Source organism: Chiloscyllium plagiosum, chromosome 13, assembly GCF_004010195.1.
Source record: "Chiloscyllium plagiosum isolate BGI_BamShark_2017 chromosome 13, ASM401019v2, whole genome shotgun sequence".
NCBI lineage: Eukaryota > Metazoa > Chordata > Chondrichthyes > Orectolobiformes > Hemiscylliidae > Chiloscyllium > Chiloscyllium plagiosum.
In genome coordinates this window covers 30,031,176-30,046,584 of record NC_057722.1, presented here as the reverse complement: position 1 = coordinate 30,046,584, position 15,409 = coordinate 30,031,176, and the positions used below count along the sequence as shown (strand labels likewise).

Below are 15,409 nucleotides of genomic sequence, written 5' to 3'. Positions count from 1 at the left end.
GTTGGGGGGGGGGGCGGCGGTGGTGCCCCTTGGGTCTGATGATAGGGAGGGAGGCAATGAATGGGGTGAAGGATTGGATCAGGTCAGATCTGGCAGGGATGGGAGAGTGATTGTGCCCAGGGTGGCTGGCACAGTCCAGTGGTGGTGGTGATAGTAGTGGTGGGGTAGGGTTGGCATGGTTTGAGATGAGGTCAAATTGAGTCCGGTGGGTGGAGAGGAAGGGTACCAGGTCAGAGTCTGAGTGTTGAAGTCTCTGGGGGAGATGTAGCTGGGAATTGAATGGGGTAATCAGGGGAGCTGTTTCAAGTGTTTACTCAAGACTAGATTATATACTTAATAATCTGATTTTTCTTATATCATTAATTTACTTAATTTCATCAGAATCCCCAAAGGCTCCAATTTAAGTGGAGACTTTGGGAGATTTCCAAGCTTATGGGGAATTGCCCTAGGAAAACTCAGTTTCCCAGGTAATTTCCATCAATGCTGGAATAACAACTGTCTAGCCATCAGAAAATCTGGGTCAATGGGAGAAGGCAGGATGATATGGGATCCTGACTCATACCTTTCAATCTGTTTTTTCTCTCTTGCTACCTTGCCGCAGCCCAAACCCATTTGAAACATCCTAAGAAAACTCCCCCCTCTGTCTTTACTTGTGGAGTAAGATATTTTGGATAACTTGGCATATAAGGGAATGAAAGTCAAAATAAATGTATCATTCAGAATATAATGAGGTGCCATGATAAAAAAACATAAAAATCAGAGAGATAAGCTACAATTAACCAAATTAACTTGTCTCAATCCCTGACTTTACCAGTCTCCATCAGCTTACCAAGATATTTTCTAAGATGTTGCAGATGTGAAACTTATTATTAACCACAAGAATGTAAACGTATACCTCCTCCAAAAACTAAGACATCGAAGGGGGAATTCAGTGCCATCCATTTTTATAAATGACTCAGTGTGATACACCAAAACTGGTATAAACTGGTGTAAGCAAGTTAATTCTACCTTTCTCAATCACATTACAATCAATTACCACTCCTGGTTTACATGTTATTGACTTAGTATTCATAATTTGTTTTTCTGAATATTATTGTAGATGTACACAACAAACAAATGCACCACACATATATAAAATGAATGCTGCCTTTTTAGATATATTTCACCCTCTGCCCAACTGTAATGTCGCACAATTTGATGGAACTCTGGGCTGCATTTTATTGGATGCACTGCACATTTTTCAATGCATGTATCAATCTGACATTGTGACTAATGTGGAAAACCTACTGAATATAGGTAGAGTTATCAGAATTATTCAGCTACCTTGCTATCACATTCGCTTGTGACTATATTAATGCCTGCCCACAACATCTAATCTTGATTTGTAGCAAACCCATTCAATACAATCATTGAGAAATAGGGAGGTGCCTCCTTCTCCAAGGAGACGCGTGAGTTTCTGTATTACGGCTTATCAGTAACTTGTGTTTTTATTAGTCAATCATTTCAATTGCTCACAGTAGTAAATGGGGGCAGGTGTGTCAAATTCAACTGCTGAGTACTTGCAGGATTTATTTCACTTTAGATGAATTACAGATAGTTGTGACTCTTCTCCCACAGAAGCAGCAACAGTTTTATTAAATATCCTACATTTTGGAAAGGTGAGATTTTCTTCTTGTTTCTTTAATGCTGACAGAAAGTTAACTAAAACCAGGTTGCAGGTTAATGCAAGATCTAGTGCAAATATGTGGCAGGACCTGTCTTTCTAGTTTTCTGTACAGAATCTAATTTGAAGTTCCTGTTCCTTTAACAAAAACCTTTTGTGTTTGTTTAAGGTTTACTTTTTTTTAGTCACTATTCTGATTTTCTGCAACTTAAATCAAACATACAAACAAATGCTAATCCAGATATTATAGTTTCAATCTGTCTGAATGCTGACTAGCAAACTGGACTGGTGCAATTAGTGTTAGGAAGGCAATTGTTTATATCATTATGCAAGTGGTGATTTGTTTAGGTCATGGCACTTTAGTTCTAAAAGTGAAAATTATGTTTGAAACTACATGTCAAGTGAAATGTATCTCAAAAGCAACAAGGCAGAAGAAACATACTAAGATAGGGGGATGCGGCAACTTTGGCAGACAAGGGAGGTCAGTGACCTAATAAAAGGGAAAGCATACAATGTGGTGAAGATTTGTGAGAAGTCAGAGAACTGGGAGGCCTTTTAAAACAGCAGCAGAGGCTAACTTCTTAAAAAAAAAGGCTCAGACAGAATAAACTATGACGGTAAGCTAGTTAGTAATAGGGAAGAAGTTTATTAGTTTTTTTTTCAGATATGTAAAAGGCAAGACAGAAGCAAGAGTGGATATTGGACCGCTGGAAAAGTAGTAATGGGAAAGAAAGAAACAGTGGAGGAACTGAGTAGGAACTTTCTATCAGTTTTCACAGTTGAAGACACCAGCAGCAAACTAAAACATCAAGAGAATTATGGGCACAGGTGAGTGTAATGTTCATCAGTAAAGAGAAGGTGCTGGGGAAGCTGTAAGGCCTGAAAGTGGATAAATGACCTAGACCAGATGGATCACACCTCGAGTTCTAAAGGAGTTAGCTGCAGAGATCAGAGAGGCATTGATGGTGATTTTTCAAGGAATCACTGAAGTTAAAGAGAGTGCCAGAGGATTGGTAGATAGTGACATTTTTTCTTCAGCAGTAACATTTTAGAGTCCATCATTAATGATGCAATTGCAGAGTACTGGTAAAATAGGGCTGAGGCAGCATATCTTCATCAAAAGAAGATCATGTTTGACAAGTCAGGACCATGAACAAGCTGGACAAAGGAGACCCAATGGATGTGATTTCCAGAAGACCTTTGACAAGGTGCCACACAAAAAGCTGCTAAATAAGATGGTGTTAGGGACAACAACAGAGGACTGACTGACTGGTGAGCAGAGGGTAAGAATAAAGGTATCATTTTCAAGATGGCAGCCAGTGACGATTGGAGTTTTGCATGGGTCAGTATTGGGACCACCATTATCCACGTTATACATGCTCAATCAGAGCTCAGGGCATTGTTGCTATGTTCGCAGATGTCATAAAGATAACTGGAGGGACAGGTGGTGTTGAAAAGCACAGAGGCTGCACAAGAACTTGAACAGTCTAACAGAGTGGCCAAAGTAGTGGCAGATGGGATACAAATTGTATTTAATTGAATTAGCTTTTTGTCATATGTGCTCAAGTGCACATGAAAAGTTGGCAATGTTGCTGCTTATGGCTCCATTTTAGGTGCAAGATACCTCTGTACAGAAACTTAGGTATTTGGTACAAAAGTGCCAGAATAATAGATAACAGACCAGCAGGAGAATAAAAATAAAGAAAAAGTACTTGATTTACAATCCCTTCACCCCAGTCTGTGCCAGCACCAAGCCTCTAGACTACACCAGTCCAACTCTGGGGTGGCTCAGTGGTTAGCACTGCTGTCTCACAGCACCAGGGTCCCAGTTCGATTCCATCCTCAGGCGACTGTCTGTGTGGAGTTTGCACATTTTCCCTGTCTGTGTAGGTCAGGTAAATTGCCCATAGTGTTAGGTGCATCCGTCAGAGGGGAATGGGTCTGGGCAGGTTACTCTTCGGAGGGTCAGTATTGACTTGTTGGGCCGAAGGGCCTGTTTCCACACTGCAGGGAATATAATCTAATCTCTCCAGATCTCACCCGGCTTCAAAACTCAGGCCCTCTCCTCTGTCTGGGACCTGCACTGGCCTCCTTCATTCCCCTCTGAGTAAGTTTAAAAGTTCTTTTTTAAAAACTCATGAAATTAGGGGAAAAATGAGGAAAAAAGTGAAGCAGAGGAGCTCCAGCTGGAGCATCTAACTCTGCCACCATCTTGAAACCAAGTGGGAAAGTGTGGGGTTATACACTTTGGTAGAAAAAAACAGAGGCAAAGAATATTTTTGAAATGGGAAAAGGCTTCAAAAATCTGAAGCATGAAGGAACTTTGGAGTCTTACTTCAGGATTCTCTTAAAGTTACATGCAGGTTCAGCTGGCAGTTAGGAAGTCACATGCAATGTTTGCATTCACTTCAAGAAGCCTAGAATACATGGGCAGAGATGTACAACTGAGACTGTATAAAGCTCTGGTCAGACCACTTTTGGAATACTGGATGGCTCGTGCTGAGGAACAGTTAAGGACTCTGTATTCAATGGAGTTTAGAAGGATGTGAGTGGAATCTGATTGAAATTTACAGAACACTGAAAGGCCTGGATAAGCGTGGATTCAGAGGACTAGCAGGAGAGACTAGGAGCCGAAGCTACAGCCAAATTAATGAAGGATGACCCCTTAGAACTGAGATGAAGAGGATTTTCTTCAGCCAGGAGGTGATGATTCTGTGGAACTCATTGCCACCGAAGGCTATGGAGGCTAAGTCATTGTATTTGAGACAGTGATAGAAAGGTTCTTGATTACAAAGGGTTCAAAAGTTACAGGGAGAAGATTGAAAAATGGGATCAAGAAATGTAACAGCTATGATTGAATGGCAGAGCAGACTGGATGGATCAAATAGTCTAATTCTGTTCCTATTTCTTATGGTCTAAATCATGTCTGAAATCGTGACAGTCCTTGAAAGAAGGACAAGAAGCTGAAATGATCATGATTGGCTTTGTTTAGAAATTGATTGCAGGTTGATTTGGATGACATCAATTTAAAAAGCAAGTTGTTCAGGTTTCACAACTACTCCCAAGTGTAAATTATATACTTTTTTTTTGGAAAAACTGGAATTAGTGTAACAAGCTGCACACAAACGAAACTAGAGACAGACCTTTCAAGTTAATTAGCTGTTGATTGGCTGAAAAGAAAAGTTTTGGTAATCTATTTGGATAGTACAACAATTGTGTAAAATGGTCGAAGCCATTTGAGAGCTAAAATGCTGGTTTACTAATGAAGCCTTGCATTTGCTGGTGACTTTTTTGTTCCAGGAAGATGGTAGATTTTCAGCAGGGGAAGGCAACTATCAGCCATACAAAGGAGACCAAGTGGTACAAGACATTCCTGATGAAGGGCTTTTGCCCGAAATTTCGATTTCGCTGCTCCTTGGATGCTGCCTGAACTGCTGTGTTCTTCCAGCACCACTAATCCAGAACCCATTTCTAAAAGAGTCAGCGCCACCTCAATTGCTGACCGCAAAATGGGATGTGTTTTACCAACCTTAATGGACACAGCACGGACACAGGCTGTTAGGCCCATCTCATCCATGCTGACCAGGTTTCCTAAACTGAACTAGTCCCTCTGTCTTCATTTGACCCTTACCCCTCTAAGTCTTTTCTATCCAGGTATCTGTCAATGTATTTTAGATGTTGTAACTGTAGCCACAAGAATAATATACATAAGAAAAGTAACATTGTAAGAGAGCTCTTCAATCAGGAATTCATGTGCCTTATTTCTGATCATCTGCAAATACGATACCATATTCCCCAGTGTAAACATGCAAATATCAACAGCAACTTGTACTAATATGGTGTGCCTTTATCGTAATGAAGCATCTCTGTGTTTCACAGGAGCATTATCAAACAAAACCTGACAAAAGTTGATATGATCAAAATTCAGAGTTGAATTTCAAAGGGTGTCTTAAAGTAGGAGAGAGGGAATTAGTTTAGGGAAGCAATTCTAGAATTTAAGGCTGGAACCACAAATAGTAAAAATTTGGAATAAGTAAGAACAGCAAGAATTGTTGAATTGGAATAGGAGTTAAATGACCTACACTTGTTTATTTTTGTATTCATTTAATTCCTATTCCAATTCAATTCCATTAACTTGTTTTAACTATTTAATCTATTTTTTCGTATAGAGATGGAAATTTGCAAGACAACCGATATTCCATTTATGGCTTGAAACAAGAGGTGGTGATAAGCTACCTTCTTTAACCACTGCGGTCCATGTGCTGTAGATACAACCTAAGCGGGGTTTGGTACAGAATTCAAAGATTTCAATCCAGTGATAGTGAAGGAATAGCAATATAATTTCAAGATAGGATGATTGAGTTAGAGGGGTTTTTCAGATGGTTGTGTTCCCATGTACATGCTCCTCTAGTTTTTCTACTGACAGAAGTTGAAGGTTTAGATAGTGCTCTTAGTAAGAGGCTTCGTGATTTGCTACAAGTTATTTTGGACTGTCTTTTCTTCCATGTGTATTTGTTTGCATGAAACTTAAAATCTGTGACTTCAGATTACCATCATTCCTTGATCGTATATACCTTTGCTATGAAGGATCTGTGCTCTAATCATGCCACATTAACACAGTAGAGCAATTCCAGCCGTATTCTTGTCATACATTTTCTAACACTGTAGAATGTAAAAATGCACCAACCTAAAACATATTTTAAAATAAGGTACACATATGAGGATTTGGTAAGTATTTTGTAATAAAGAATCCTCTTGGGAGGCAGGTACCAGCAAAACTTGATGGGGAAAATAATCTTGTATTGCTGTTTGGTAAAACCCTGTGAATTCATGCAGTCAGAGGTCACCATTATAACTGCCTTAGGGGAATTAAATTGTGTCTACAATATTTTGATTGAGGTAGAGGATTTAAATGCCAGTGGAAACCATGATGGGTAAGTTCATGAATCTCGGCGAAGCCTACTGAAGAGTTGGGAGCATTCTAATAGGCAAATATAAAAGATCTTGGCACCTTTATCTGACAGTACCTAATAATATTATTTAATGTAGATGTGGTTTTTAATTCCATTACTGACAATGGAGCACTCTGCTGAGAAAGTTGAGTTGACCATCACTGTATATTGACCAGCTTATGAAAGTGTTGAAGTTTCCAGGATCCATTGTATTTTCATGTTATGTTTTTAATGCTGTTGCATTTCTTACTCATTATTTGAAGTACTACTAGTATTTTATTTCAAATCAATCACTTTTCTGCAGATTTTAGAGTCAAATAATATATCAAGGTCTGCATTTATAAATTAGAAAATTCAGTGTTGATAAATTGTGTTCTCCATAAATTCAGCATTGCCCTTTATAATCAGAACATAATCTGCAACAAAAATTGTGATGAATTACTCCAGGGATTTCTGATTTTACAAAGGATAGCTATTAAATGATCAGTCAATACTTAAGTTCTTCATTGTGGAATGCTGTGTGCTGTTGTATAAATTCTAATGCTATTCTTTTAATCACTTTATTATAGCCGTGGGAGAAAACAGCTTACAGACTGTTGCAGTGTTTTATGACTGGCTTCAAGCAAATTAAAAACTGTAGACCTCATTCAGGTACACCAATAATTCATGATTGTCCTTCTATAAAGAAGGCACCTATGACATCCAGAAATTCTGAGATTTTTGGCTGAAACTGTCCTCACTGTAATTTTAAACATTGGAATATTATCCTAAAGATCTATTGAATTGTGGAAAAGGATCCCTATCTCAGGTAGTCCTTGACCTAGCGTGGTAAGAAATTATCTTTATTTAGTGGCGGTTTTAGTTTAGATATTCCAGACTGTGCACATTTGCAAACTGATATCTGAATTTGATGTGTGAAGGTTTAAAGAACAAAACTCAACTCCGAATGGAAGTGGTGTTCATTTTTCTTCCAATTATTAACTTCTGCGATGTGAGCATTATTGGTAAAAGATAGCATTTGGTGTGAAACCATTATTGCAAATATAGTGGTAGCCACCTTCTTGAGACCTTGTCCTCCCTGTGATTTAAATGCACCTGCAGTGCTATATGAAAGGAATTCCAGATTGTTGATTCAGCAACAGTGGAAAAACTGCAACATGGAAGTTCCAAGTCAGAATGGGGTATGACTTGGCAGGGGAACTAGTAGATGGTGATCTCCAAGCATCTGCTCCCCTTTCTAATTATAAATGATAGTGGTCACATATTTGGGAAGTCCTTTCAAAGGTGCTTTAGTGAGTTGCTGCATTGCATCTTGTCGGTAGTCCACACTGTTGCTGTCGTATGCCAGTGATAAAGGAACAAATATATAAGGTGCTAAATGGAGTACTGACAAACCAGGCTACTTGGACTTTGACTGCTGAATGTATTGGACCTGCATTTGTAGATCATAGAGTCCCTATGGTGCAGATAGATGTTGTTTAGCCCATCAAGTCTTCACTCATCCAAGGAACTGAGAATATTCCATCACACCTCTTACACCTCTGCCCAGAAGAGAGAGGGCAAGTTTTGGGAACGTGCTTGATGCAGGATTCCCAGCCTCTGAATTGGTTTTCTAGTATTTATGTGGCTAGTTCAGTTAAGTCTCCAGTCAATTGTCACCCCAGAATATTGTTGATGGGGAATTTAACAATAGCAATGCCAATGAACAGCAAGGGAAGATGGGCATATATTCTCTTTTTGGAGATGATCATTGTCTGGCACTTCCATTATGCAAATATTCCTTTTATCAGACATATGAATTCAAACACTTGAGAACCTTTTCTGAAGTAGCACTGTTTCACTAAGCATACTTCTGATTTTGCTGATGAACCAGTAAAGTGTTAGCACAAAACTGTTTACCAACCTCGTTCTGCACACACCTGCTGAAGTGAAGCCTTTATTATTGCTGCTTTACTTGTATAAAGACATGACATAGATTTTGTGTTAGCAAAGTCTGCACTTATTTGAACACCATCTCTTTGATAAACAATCATTTAATTGTAATTCCTGTGGTTGCAAGCAACTAGTCATACACCCCAAACACCACATTCTGATAGAAACATGCATGAGGGATTTATTTGGTATCTGTGTGGACCGTGGGTGTGTTGAGGGTGTGCTTATTTCAATTTTTCATGTTATGTCTGCTGCGTTGTTTGGTCACAGTCATAAACATGCTGCAACAATTATTGGCAGTGTGACCTCACCTTTAGTAAACTGCTTTGCACTGCTTCAGACTTGTGCTCACTACAGTATTTCCTCAATAGGTAAGCAGCTACCTTTTTTAAAATTTGAATTGTTCAAATAATCAGCTGAGCTACCTTCTTAGTTTTACTGTTAAAAATACTCATGATCCCACTACTTGGAAATACTTCTCAAACCGAAGGATAAACCTTCTCTCATGTTTGAGGAACTTGAGGTATGTTAATTAGTTGCATCTTGAATTGTTGAACTCTGAGCTCAAATGGCAGGATCTGGCAAAGGTGGGGAAGACAACCAACATAATCAATTTCAATTGCATTCTAGTCTCGGGACAGATATGGGCAAGTGTTCCTTCTGCTCATAGAATAATATTGCGAAGTGAGCAGACATTCCATCTTCTATAGTCCATGACGTGGGTTTGAAAGGAAGACTGATATTCCAGCTTGTTGAGATGTGAAGGGTTTAGATCCTGGAAGGAGTGTGGTATGTTCAAGGGAATAAGCAGGGGAATGAAAAGTATCGTGTTGAAGATGGCTTGTCATTTGCAACTCCTTCAGGAGAATACCATTTTCAATATGCAATGTGTTTTCTTAGTTAGACCAGATAGTGGGGCACATAGCACAACACTCAAATACACAGGCGGTGAATAAATCAATCCCAAAATTCATTCAGAGGGACCTGTGAACATTATTGGATGGAAGGAAACGATGAGGAGCTGCTCTTCCAATCAACTGATTCTCTGCTCTGAACACTAGTAATAAACTTCTAGTGAACCTATCTGCAGTAAACACAGGAGAGAAACAACTTCTGACTGGAAGTGCAGTAAGCAGTGTGGTTTATACCAGCAATGAGGGAGCAGGAGATCCAGATGCAGAGCAAGGAACCAGGAGCCAGCAGTGGTTTGCAGGACCTCCGGTGAAGCTGGGACTGGAGCCAGTGATTTTCCTGGAAGAGGAGGGAGAGTGCAAAGCCGCTTCTTGGAAAAGTGGCTATTTACTCACTGGAGCCAAAAGGAAGAGAAAGACAGCTACCAGGGATAGAGGTTGAATGGGGGACAGAAGAGAGAGTGAAGGTGGGTGGGGGTGGGGGAGGTGAGGCTAGAACTGTGGGGGAGAAGTATGATGACAACACAATAGCCAAAATCTCACCTGTGCAAAGTGAATTTAGTATGATTGTTTTTCATGTGTAGAAGTGTATTAGTTTTTTTAAAATAATCTTTTGCTAATTTGTGCTTGTTGATTTCATGTCAGTTTAAATACTGTGCTACCTAAAACATTAATGTTTTCCTAATGTGATGGTTGAAGATATTGAGGGATTCTCAATCTGTTTCTGTTCACTTCCAAATACCCTACATGCAAACACAAATGTATAAGCTAATGTTTCTCTGTAACTGTATCACCTAAAGGAGTTAGTGAGGATAAAAAGAAAATCACCCCTAAAAACCAAACTGTAGCCCTAGAAATCAAAATATAGTCTTTAAAATTAGGGACAAAATGTGCACTGGCAAATGACCAAGCCTATTGTTGCAACACTCCAGAGTTATTCTGGATGCCTCACATTTGTGGAAGCATCCCCTTCATGATATGTTTCCATCCTCTCTCTTGTGTTAGATGTCTATATATTCTGTGGAAAACTCTTTGGAAAAGTTCTGAATTCAGCAATAATGGGGCTTGTTCGATATGGAGCAATGTTTGTAATTAATGTTTAATCTAAGAGTGACCATCTGAGAAGAAGACCCGCAATCACATTACTTGGACTATGAAGGCTCCAAATTGACTTTGTCACCTTCAGAGAGACCCTCCTTTCTGATAGACCCAGCTGAAGGAACAGTGGGAATACACTTTCTGGAATCCAAAGACTGACCATGATAGTCATATTGACAGAGTTGACTTTGCCACTCCAAGAGGATTTTGGATGCACAGCCAGAACTCCAATTGTTTAAATGAAAGACCATGAGGCTCAGTCATGGCTAATATGTGATTATCATCAGTGCTTATGCCTTGGCCCTGGACTGCAATAAAGATGGTCAACAAATGTTCTGTTCTGACCCTCGTGGAATCTTCATAGCCATCCCAAAAGAAGAAAATCTCATTCTTCTCGGACTTGTGCCAAAGTTGGCCATGACACTAGATAAAATGGTGGGAAAATCCAATGCAAATGGAATGCTTTTACTAATTAAAGTATAGCCTCACTTTAACTGGCACTTTTGTCCACTGACAGGACAAATATAAAAGCATAAGGAGATATTCTCGATTTACAGCTAGTGTCATTGTTCAGGTTATAGTTCAAAGTGATGTCTGTATTACTCTATTCTTGTGGGGTTCTGAAGACGACTGTTTATCATTAAGCCATCAGGTAATGAGGAGTCAGATGTCACCAGGCACAAAGGTCCAAGTGAAAGAAGAGATATATCTCAGCTGTAGAGGAACCTGACTGAAGAGGGGAATTTCGAGTGCAGCTCTCAACCAATCTGAAAAATCTTCACAAACCCAATCCCAGTTTAGAATAATGGAATTAAACCAACTTGGCTGTACAATGGTCTGAACACAGCCTAGGAATTGAGCATCATCTGTAACAGGCCTGGTTTAATGAAAGTGCTGAAATATACAATTTCTGAGAACAAAACTGAGCAGCTAACATTGCCTGCTAGGGTCACAAGTCAGGGAGGCAGCACTTCAACCAGTTGAGACTGATGTTCAAGTATAAATCTGGAAGATAAACTGCATGTGTTGGGAAGAAACATTCCAACAATATGCTGACCACCATTTCATGTAAAGATGCCCTAAAGCCTCTAGAGACCATAACCAAAATGGACAAAACTCCCTGGCTCACAATGTGGTTTTCTGATGGATGGCAATGCCATCCATCAATTCTGCAAAAAGCATTTTTCAAATACCCTGGATTAACAATGATAGCTGATCTCCAGGCAATCTCCCAGTACCCTGATGTTCATCCATGGATTCTACAATCTTCAATGGGAGAGCTGCAAGAAGTGGCACAACAAGGCCTGTGGCCCTGATGATCTTTTGAGTTCACTTCTTCAGAGCTGGTGTACTTTTTACTGAGGAGAAAGTGAGGACTGGAAATCAGAGCTGAAAAATGTGTTGCTGGAAAAGCACCAAGTCAGGCAGCACCCAAGGAGTAGGAGAATCGACGTTTCGGGCATAAGCCCTTCAGGAATTATGCCCGAAACATCGATTCTCCTGCTCCTTGGATGCTGCCTGACCTGCGCTTTTCCAGCAACACATTATCAGTAAAAAGTACTGAAAACACCTCCATGCACTGTCCTTAGCCCAACCTCCTTCAGTTGCTTCAATGACCTTCCTTCCCTCATTAAGGTCAGAACTGGGGATGTTCAGCACCAATCACAGCCACTCAGACATCAAAGCAGTCCACGTTCACATGCAGTAAGCCCACTCAATAGCAATCTCCAATAAGAGAGAATCTAACCATCGCCTCTTGACATTCAGTGCCATTACTATGACTGAATCCTCCATTATCAACATCGTGGGGGTTACCATTTGACCAGAAATTGAATTGTACTAGTCTCTTTAAAAACTGTGGTTACAAAACCAGGTCAGAGAATAGGAATCCTGCAGCGGGTAACTCACTTCCTGACTCGCCAAAGCTTGCCCACCATCTACAAGGCACAGGTCGGGACTGTGATAGAATACTCCCTACTTGCTTGAATGAGTGCACCTCCAACACAATGAAGCTCAACATCACCTAGGACAAAGCAGCCTGTAGGATTGGCATCATGTATACACACACATCCACCAACCGTGTTCTTTAGCAACAGTGTACCATCTCCAAGATGCACTGCATAAAAATTCACCAAGGTTCCTTTAGACAGCACCTTCAAAACCCATGACCATTATAGTCAAGAAGGACTAGGGCAGCAAATACATGGCAACGTCACCACCTGCCTCCCAAGCCATATACCATCCTGACTTAGAAATATAATCACCATTCCTTCAATGTCACTGGATAAAAATCCTGGAACTTGTTTCCTAATGACATTGTGGGTCCGCCAACACCAAATGGACTACACTGCTTCAAGAGCAACTAAGGATCGGCAATAAATACTGGCTGAACCTGTGATTCCCACATTCCGGAAGTGATTTGTTTAAAATCCTGTGGATTTGGGGGTAAAGGACATCCATTCGCATCACTGCCACACATGTTCCCAACTTTAGGAATTTGACAAGGATTCTGGGTTACCAAAGATGGAGGACGGGAAAAAGTTCTGGCTGTAACAGGTGCCTTTCTTTTGGTATTTTAGGTGCTGGAGGTGATTTCCTCGAATTCTAAGAGCAGCAATTACTGTTTTATATGCTGTTACATTGTTTTGGAACTTTGGGGATAAAACCGACACAACAGCAGTTTTAAAAGGGAGAAGAAGAGACAAAGGAAACACATGGTAAGGTCTGTGCAGGAGAGAGCAAGAGAGAACACAAACACCACAGTGTACCTGCACAGTTAGATTTACATTAGATTAGGTTCCCTCCAGTGTGGAATCGGGCCCTTCAGCCCAACAAGTCCACATCGACCCTCTGAAGAGTAACCCACCCAGACCCATTTCCCTCTGACTAATGCACCTAAGACTATGGGCAATTTAGCATAACCTGCACATCTTTGGACTGTGGGAGGAAACCCACGCAGACACTGGGAGACTGTGCAAACTCCATACAGTCACCCGAGGCTGGAATCGAACCTGGGACACTGGTGATTACTGCCTTTGCTGTTTGAATTCATGTATCGCTGGACATTGGAGTGTGTGTGGGAAAACTAACAAACCGTGAAATTCACAACTGAACTTGGAGGAATTGTTTGGGTGGAGTTCACAGCACAGAAACAGATAAGTGAATTGTTTTTAAGTGTGGCCTACAGAAAGTCTGCAGTAGTGAGAAGAGTGGGTTCTTTCTTGATTTATATGTTTTTTGAGATATGTCTCTTGACTAAACTTTAAATTTATAGTTCTGGCTTATTTTATCTGGGGCAGGGTTTTATAGAAGAATACGACTGTTATTTTTTGGGTCTGTAGATCGTGAAGGAGCAAAAATGGCCTTTAGTAGAGTGATGTGTGCTTCTTGTCAGATGTGGGAGTTTAAAGAGTTTAAGGGTCACTGCGGATTATATCTGCAACAAATGCTGTTGGTTGCAAATTTTATCAGATCAAATGTATTGGTTACAGAGACCCAAGCAATGAGGAATGTGCAACAGCATCAGTATGTGATGGATGGCAGTTATAGGAAGGTGGGAAAGTCTCAGATACAGTCATATAGATGGGTTAACTCCAGGAAAGGTAAGAGAGGTAGGCAAGTAGTGCAGGAGTCTTCTGTGGCTATTCCCATTTCAAACAAGTATGCTGTTTTGGAAAATGTGGGGGATTCTCAGGGGAACATAGCACGAACAGTCAAGTTTCTGGTATTGAGACTGCCTCTAATGCAAGGAGGGGTACGTTGGGTTCCAAGAGATCAAATATGTTGGGGGATTCTCTAATCTGAGGTACAGACAGCCCTTTCTGTGGCCAGCAGCGCAAAAGCAGAATGGTGTATTGTTTCCTTGGTGCCAGGATCAAGGATGTCTCAGAGGGTGCAGAATGTTCTCAAGGGGGAGTGGGGCCAGCAAGAGGTCATTGTCCACATTGGAACCAACGACATAGGAAGGGAAAAGGTTGAGATTCTGAAGGGAGATTAGAGAGTTAGGCAGGAATTTAAAGGAGGTACTCTGGAGTAGTAGTATCTGGATTACTTCCGGTGCTACAAGCTAGTGCGGGCAGGAATAGGAGGACAGAGCAGATGAATATATGCTGCGAAGGTGGTGTATGGGAGAAGTATTCACATTTTTTGAATCATTGGAATCTCTTTTGGGGTAGAAGTGATCTGTACAAGAAGGACGGATTGCACCTAAATTGGAAAGGGGCTAATATATTGACAGGGAGATTTCCTAGAGCTGCTCAGGAGGATTTAAACCAGTAAGGTGGGGGGTGCGACCCAGGGAGATAGTGAGGAAAGAGATCAATCGGAGACTGGTACAGCTGAGAACAGAAGCGAGTCAGTCTGAGCAGGCAGGGACAAGGTAGGATTGACAAATTAAACTGCATTTATTTCAATGCAAGAGACCTAACAGGGAAGGCAGATGAACTCCGGGCATGGTTAGGAACATGGGACTGGGATATCATAGCAATTTCTGGATTAGTGGTGCTGGAAGAGCACAGCAGTTCAGGCAACATCCGAGGAGCAGTACGATTGTACTGCTCCTCGGATGTTGCCTGAACTGCTGTGCTCTTCCAGCACCACTAATCCAGAAATTGCTATGATATCCCAGTCCCATGTTCCTAACCATGCCCGGAGTTCATCTGCCTTCCCTGTTAGGTCTCTTGCATTGGAATAATGCAGTTTTAATTTGTCAATCCTACCTTGTCCCTGCCTGCTCAGACTGACTCGCTTCTGTTCTCAGCTGTACCAGTCTCCGATTGATCTCTTTCCTCACTATCTCCCTGGGTCGCACCCCCCACCTTACTGGTTTAAATCCTCCTGAGCAGCTCTAGGAA

At 40.9% G+C, this 15,409-nt stretch overlaps 1 protein-coding gene across 8 annotated transcripts in view; it reads left to right on the top strand.

Moving 5' to 3' along the window:
* The first annotated feature begins 1,507 nt into the window (after positions 1-1,507).
* The window catches only part of sptssb (serine palmitoyltransferase, small subunit B), a 33,200-nt gene continuing 19,298 nt past the window's right edge, over positions 1,508-15,409 (top strand). For 2 of the 8 annotated variants that reach the window (XM_043702134.1, XM_043702135.1), the window contains exons 1-2: positions 1,512-1,658; positions 7,185-7,266. The gene's annotated coding sequence lies outside the window, so the exon portion shown is untranslated. Of the gene's footprint in view, positions 1,659-7,184; positions 7,267-7,317; positions 7,444-8,895; positions 8,919-10,463; positions 11,016-15,409 lie in introns of those variants that run through there. The other 6 variants (XR_006313388.1, XR_006313387.1, XM_043702138.1 and 3 more) reach the window with 6 other exon arrangements.